Genomic DNA, 7,500 nt, shown 5'->3' with positions numbered 1-7,500 from the left:
GATCGCGCGCATGGCAGCATGGAATGGGGGAGGAGGAGGAGGGTAACACGAGCAGCTCCCTCGTGCATTGTCCTTCCGACAGGCGCCAAGGTGCGCGGAGACTTCCAATGACTTCAAGGGAGTCCTCGTTTAGAGGGAAAACCCTCGATTTTTTCGAATGCAGACATTTGTCTCCCCATCGTGAGGTAAAACGGAATCGATTTTCACTTTAAAAACGAATTGCGAATGTGAATTCTCGCCGGCCATTCTCCGGCATAAATCGCGATGGATCGATGGAGGGAACCGCCTCGACGTCTGGGGACCACACAACTACCAACCGGGGAAGGCCCGCGATGACCGTGTGATTGTTCGTTTGCCGTCAGTAAATCATCTGTTGCTCGACATTCCGACATTCCACTACCAGCGAGGGTGCGTTTTGCGCGCATCTCTTCCCCGGATCCCCACACCGGATTCGCGCTACATTCCCGGTGCCGAAAATACGAAGACAACGAAGGATGGTTTTCGCGACAACAACAGCAACGACAGCATAAAAAAAACCGTGGGAATCGGGATATCGAGTGTGCCACCGTATGCTTCCACCACCACCACCCCTATTTTACGGGGCGCCGAGACTCTCCGAAGAGCTGCTCTTCAACTTCATCCTAGACATATTGTGCTGCTCATGCGATCCGGCGAGCACTATCCGCGATCTAGTTTCCGCAAACGCGCCGCCAGCACTCGGGCGTGACGTGGCGCGGGAATAAATTATCTTGACAAATATTTAAACAATGCTGCTGTTAATCGAATTTTGACTGGCCGCTGCGGTAGCGATCCGCAGCATAAATGGACATAAATTTCGCTTCGTCTTGGGAGAGATATTCATTTCGGAAGATCGCCAACCGAACCGATCGCTTCGCTAAGCAAATGCTCTAATTAGCGCAAGGACAAGCCATCGGAATGCCGGGCATGTTGGCGCGAATGATGAAATGAGCAATAAATTGTTGCTATCGAACGTCGGCATATGTTGCTGCCACCATCGCTTTCGTGGAATATGTTATCATCGTCGATCATCGCATGAATCGGAAAGCGGGCACCGAAAACATTCTTCGCTCGCTTGTGATCATTGTTGTGGTAGATATTTTAATATTAAGTTGTGGAATTCATTTCGTAAGGTCGAACGCAGGGGCTTAATATGTTGTTTGAACCGTAATATTTTTGCCTCGGAAAAGGTGTGCTTCCTGTTCTTTCAGTTTATTTAAGGTTCGTTTTTTACAAAACATAAAAAATGGAATCTGGTAGAATGATTTAAACAGCTAACCACAAACATTGTTTGCACGAAAAGCGTTCAATGGCCATCGGTACCGGCACCGGAGGCAGAAAGCCAGCGTCACTGGCCAGAGAAGACTTGCAAACCGCCATGACGCCTACAAATCGAAGGGGATCGATGATGCAGGCAGCTCGATTGCAACCACCAACAGCACACACTACCAATGCATCTTCCAGGTTTTATTTCTCCTGAACCGGGAATGCAATCTGAAAGAAGCGAACGGTGAAAATGGCCAAAAAGGGCGGCTCTCCCTCACTCTACCTGTAGTTGCACCCAGGATGCAGCAACTGCAGCAGCAGCAGCTATAAAGCGGTAACTCTATCAATCACTTCCACAGCCGCCTACCAGACATAAAAAGATGCGTTGTCGGTTGGAGGAACAGAAGGAAAGATAGAAGAAAAAAATGTCGAAAAAAGGAAAATCTATCTTCTGCCACATTAAAAGAAGCACCCATAAATGGACCCAATGGTGCGTGTATGTGTGTGTTGCTCAAGGCTCAAGGATACTTGGGCTTTCGTCCTTTCTGCCACGCACTGGTCATTCTCCCGGTTTCTCTTCATTCTCTGCGCCTTCGCCGTTGTCGTCCTCTACCTGAGTTGCAGAATTGTGCATGTGCAGCAGTATGCCCGTTTGCCCGGCAATCGGCAGGCAGCATCGGCATGCCATCGTGTGTGTGTGTGTGTGTGTGCCGGGCCTGTCGCCGTATGTATGCCGTTCCACTTTATGTTCTGCAGCAGCAGCAGCAGCAGCAGCAGCCCTCCCTCAATTGTTTGTAGCGTTGCACCCTGCAGCCTTACCCCCACGCAGCGCAGCTCTCGAAATGGGTTTTCTAGGTTTCTCCTCCTCACTGCCTCACTCTCCTCTGCTTACCATTCCTCCCTGCTACCCTCGTATCGCTTGATGAGCCGGCTTGTGTGTGTGTGTGTGTGTGTGTGTGTGTGTGTCGCTCGCTAGGCTAGGAGGGTACGGAACGCCCGCACTATAAGGCCCTATAATGTCTGCCTGCTGTCGTTCAAAGATTTCTAAATCATTTGTGCACTCTCTCGCCTTCTCTTCTTCTCTCTCTCTCTCTCTCTTACTCTTATGCACCGTGGCCAATTTTGCCAGGCCCAATTCGGGCGATTCGATGGATTTTTGGAAATTTTTATGTTCTTCTTTCGCTTGCCCGGTTGGACTTCGTTATTTCCTCATGATTTTTGATGCTTTTTTTTGCTGTTCTGTTCTTCACTTTTTTCCTTTTCCTTTTGGTCTTCTACTGTGAGCTGTTGAATTTCGAATTTTGAGCGTTCCTTTTGCACATGTGCTGGTTACCATTTTGTATGTCGCTGATGCTGGAAAAATCGCAATTCTTAAAACAATTTCAACGAACAACTCATCCCATGATCATATTTGAATGATCGGATCGGAATATATTAACAAATAAGGGGAAGAAAATCTAAATGAAGCATCGCTTTGGTGTATCCTGGTGGATTCGTCTCTGCTGATGGATGACACAGATTTACATTCGTTCGAAGGTAATTAGCACTGGCGGCGGCAGCAGCATCATCATCGTCATCATCAGCAGTGACACCCCAAAACTATTACCATAAAGACCGGCTACGATGACTATCAGAGTTATAATTTCCCAGCTCTACGACGACTGATTCACGCGTTGGCTCATTTATTTTCTCCCTTTTTTTGCTCTCCAGCTCCTTCTCTAGCATCAGCAGCCCGGAATGAGGATCGGGGCCATCACTCGCCATCACCAGCCAACAGCAGCATCAACAACAACAACAGCCATCAGCAGCAGAAAAAAGGTAAAAAGAAAGGATGGGTTTCACACAGATGGAAAAAGGATAGTTTTCCGTTACGATAAAATGTCTGCCCCAGTTGAGGGCTCCGAGGAAGGCCGAGAGACGAGACGAGACGCGGGGTTGAGCGCCGGGACCCGAGGGCGAGACCACGACGCGCTTGCGACGAAACCACCCTTCGGAAGTTGATGAAAATGTTAGCCAAGGTTAGGGTCAGACGGTGCCAGTGCCATACAGTGGTAAAAACCCGGGGAACCCGAGACCCTTCCTGTGACCTGCGAGCGAACCAGGAAAACCAGTGACACCCCAACTTTTGATCGTTGATTGATTCAACTTTTTTTGGAGCTGCAAGCCGCGCAATCCCGCCGGGCGTACGGTACGAGCCGCCGGTGCCGGTGCAATGGAATCCAATTCATTGGTTTCCACTTCTTCTTCCTGTTCTTGCTCACACACACACACACACACACTTGGGCTCTTTAAATGAATTCGTTTTTCATTTGCTGGCTGCCGTCCCGGGGATGGATTTTTACACCTCAAAAATCCGTTACCGAGGTGTAATATGTGATTGTAGATTATTTAAGGGTGGTGTTAACATTCCAGCACAATGAAAGCTGAAATATGGTTGAAGAGCTTCCCCAAGGATGAGATAAGGCCACATGATATCCAATGTACAACACGAAATATACTGCAAAGAACGCTCCTATCTTTAGATTGTAAATATTTCCGCTCTAATTAGTGCAACGCGTGGAATTTAAACTTCTTTTGGCCTTTAGTTTGGGCCTTTAGTTCATCTTGATAATGAAAACTGGCTTATCTATAAAATAAAGCGTTTATTGAATGATTGGCACACATGTTGAAAACATCGCAATAGTTACTGTTCTTACCATCGCAATGGCATATATTATCTACTTTAAAATATTCCATTTGATTGCATCCAATAACTCAACAAAGGGTTTTGCTCAACTCAAGGGAAAGGAGGAAATTTGAATTCAATTTTCATCCACACCGAAGAATCTCACCAGCATCTCAATCAACCAGCAAACCAGCGGCTGGCAAAATTGGCTTCCAAGGAGTTGTTCGTTATTTTACTTAAAAGTAAAATCAATATTCTGCTTCGTGCAGAAACACAACGCCCTCCGCTGCTATTGCCGGCCCAGGCACGTCCGGGGGAGGGTTCCGCAAACCCCTCCTCATCCCCTTCCCTGAGCAAACTGGCCAACCGACACACGCAACTCGACGCTCTTTATGTGCGAAGAAAGTGTGTTTATGTATTACCATAACGAGCTGCCGCACTGGACACTGGTGGTGGACAGCAGCAGCAGCAGCAGCAGCATTCACCCTCGGACTACACCCCTCATCCTTCTTTCCCTACACTCCCTACCTCTCTCCCCCCTCCCCCAACGCACACACACTCATACAGCAAGGGGGGTTTGTTTGAAATAAATTTTCATGTGTGAAGTCGGTGCCCGGGTATGGGGCCGGGCATGCAAAGGAGGGTAAAGATGAAGAGAAGCGAACCAGCAGCATCGCTAACTTACGCATTTTCAGTCCTACCTCTCCCTCCTCCCTCTACCACCACCCCCTCTGAATTACCGCCTATTGGACATCGCCATCGTCCAGCCGAACTTTACATCCAAGAACGAACCGTTCGTAGCGTTCGGAGCAGCGGCGGCGAAGGCGACGGCGGAGGAGAATTTTCATATCCTGAAGGAGTGTTGTCCAGTGGCACGGTGGGGTAAAGGAGTGGGTGAGTGGAAGGAAGCGGGGAGAACGTACATCACATACGCATATTTAAATCGTCCATCGGATCGAGACCCGAACCCTACTCCTACCGATGACTACGACGATGACGATGACGACGACGACGACGACGAGTGTCGTCCATCCTCACCCACACTCTCACGCTCTTTCTCTCTTTTACTCCTCAAAGCACCCATCATCATCTTCACCAACGTCCTTCAGGCATAATCTCGACGCGATAGCGCCACCATCGTGCTGGGCGAACACACACACACAGTTCGTAGCCAACAAAGAGTATCATCCTCGGTCTGTTACTGGCCATGTTTGATTCCGCTTTCTCAATAATAATCGAAACATTGGCTTTAACCGTATTTGTATTGATATATTAAGATATTATTTGTAGGTGTCTTTCTATTAAATCTATTTAATTTGTTTTTTTTTTTTTGTATTCGTCTTGACGAGTTGTTTTTTTTTTTATTAAAATTTGTTATTTAAGGTTTTGGAATTTTCTTTGCAGATCTCAAAAATATAACAAGGTTTTTTGTATCACAATTCAAACATTAATAATGGACATTGGTGCTTATGTCTACAATTGAAAGGTGATCTGTGCTATTAAGTGGTAAATTGAATTCAAAGATCCTAAAATTGACATTGAACTATCTAGTTCAAAGTCAAGAGATTGATATTCCACGAATGTTACTACGTTAAATCGTTAAAAATATCCATTTAACATTAAAACTAGGCTACGATAAGCAGTGTCAAGTGAATTATGATAATACTATGACAACAACAGGCAAATTAAACAACTAAACACATTTTAATTTCTAATTTGACTAAACTAAAACCGAAAAAACCATTACGCAGCTCGTCACCAGATTCTAGTAGTCACTGTAGCCGCCAGCACACCGGCACCCGACCCCCTGTAGGCGCCCTTCTTGTCCTCGGCAGCCAAAACAGACAATACATTCTTACGCTGGCCGGACAACGACATCCGCTTGAAGGGCTGGTGGCGGGCCAATAATCGACCGCTCCGCAGACTGCAGACTTTTCACTCTCAACGCAGATCCTACTCTCACTCGCTCTCTCGCTCTCTTTCTCTCTTTCGCTACAGACACCCTCGCGATGATGCGGACGGGATGGGTTGAGTGTTCAACATGGATCCGTCACACGACCGATGCCCCCGATGCCAAGCATCTTTCATCCTCCAACTCAACCAAGAAGAAGTGTTGGTGGTGGCGGTTTGGCACATCGGGGGTTGGGGGCCCGCTCCCCCGTCATCAGAAAGCGAAAGCAGAGTGCTGACCGCGGCAGAGCCAAGTAACAAAAAAACGAGAAGGAAAACCCGTACAATCGGAGGTAGAGTGGTCAGAATCCAGCATTACGACCATTGCCGCCTTTCCTCCGCCTATAAATAATATCAATAACAGCAGCGGCAGCAGCAGCAGCAGTAGTGGCAGTGGCCGTGGCAGCGGAAATAAGATCGACAATAACCGATGGCCACTGGTGGTACCGAGAGTCCTTATCGTTCACCTACCAAGCGGACCAGAGACGAGAAACTGAACGAGAAGGAATAGGTCCACCCTCTCCCGAGCCGTACGTCGTCCTTCTTCCTTGACCATCGCATCGCTACCAGGGGTTACCAGGAGTGGGTGGGTGGACAAGACGAGTGTGTGCCCGGTGTCCGGTATGTGAAAGCAGCAGCAGCAGCAGCAGTTTTGCATATATTATAGAATATAGAAAGTCCTGTCCCTTTACGCACACGCACAACGTTGTGCTCGAGTCTCGAGCCACCGGTCAGCATCCACCCCTCGCGGCCTTTTTGCCACCCCCTCGCATTATACATAGACAGATTATGTATGCTCGCGTATGGCCGTGGCGATGGCCATGCTTAGAGTGCGTTCCGCAAAAGGTTTTCTTCATTTCCGCGCAAGGAAAATGGTAAAGCACTTCCAGCCGTGCGTTCGTGCGCCCCACGATGTATGTAGATATATGCAATGGTCACCGGACAGCTGGACACAACCCCACACACACACAAACACACACATGGAGGCGCGCGCACCAGGATTCTTGGCCATTATCAAATATTCTCTTCTCCGTTTCGGTTGCTCGACCGTTGCTACGGTAGCTGGTGTTCAGCCATTTCCTCGTTTTTTGTTGTATTTTTCCGAGAATCCTTGAACGTGGCACGTCGGGGAAAGGGAAGGGAGGGGTGGGTGCTGGTCAACCTGTGGGTGAGTTTTGCATTAGTGAGAGCGCACAAACGTACCGTGCCACAAACACAAACCAAACGGTAACCAACGGGAACACGGACGGACATAAGCCCGTTAGCAGGTTACCTATCTACCCGGAGACCGCGGCTCTGGTGGACGATCCCCTTCGGTCATGTGAGCTCCGATCGTTGCAAGGGTTTCAGTAGAGAGGCAGGCAGACAGGCAGGTGAGGTCCTCATCTTGACCATCGAATGGGATTTTTATGAATACACCTCCTCCACCTTCTCGGCATGCGCTGGACACATCTTTCGGCGTGCGATCTCAAGGCCGCGCTCCCAGTTGCGGTGCGCGCTCCAGGGTTGAACGGGTGGGTGCTATTTATCTGTAAATTTTCTGCCCAACACCCAATGTACCTTACTCTCCCCTCCCCGCCTCGATGACTGATCGTTTTCCA

This window comes from Anopheles darlingi, chromosome 2 (assembly GCF_943734745.1).
Source record: "Anopheles darlingi chromosome 2, idAnoDarlMG_H_01, whole genome shotgun sequence".
Taxonomy (NCBI): domain Eukaryota; kingdom Metazoa; phylum Arthropoda; class Insecta; order Diptera; family Culicidae; genus Anopheles; species Anopheles darlingi.
Note: the sequence above shows the minus strand (reverse complement) of the source record.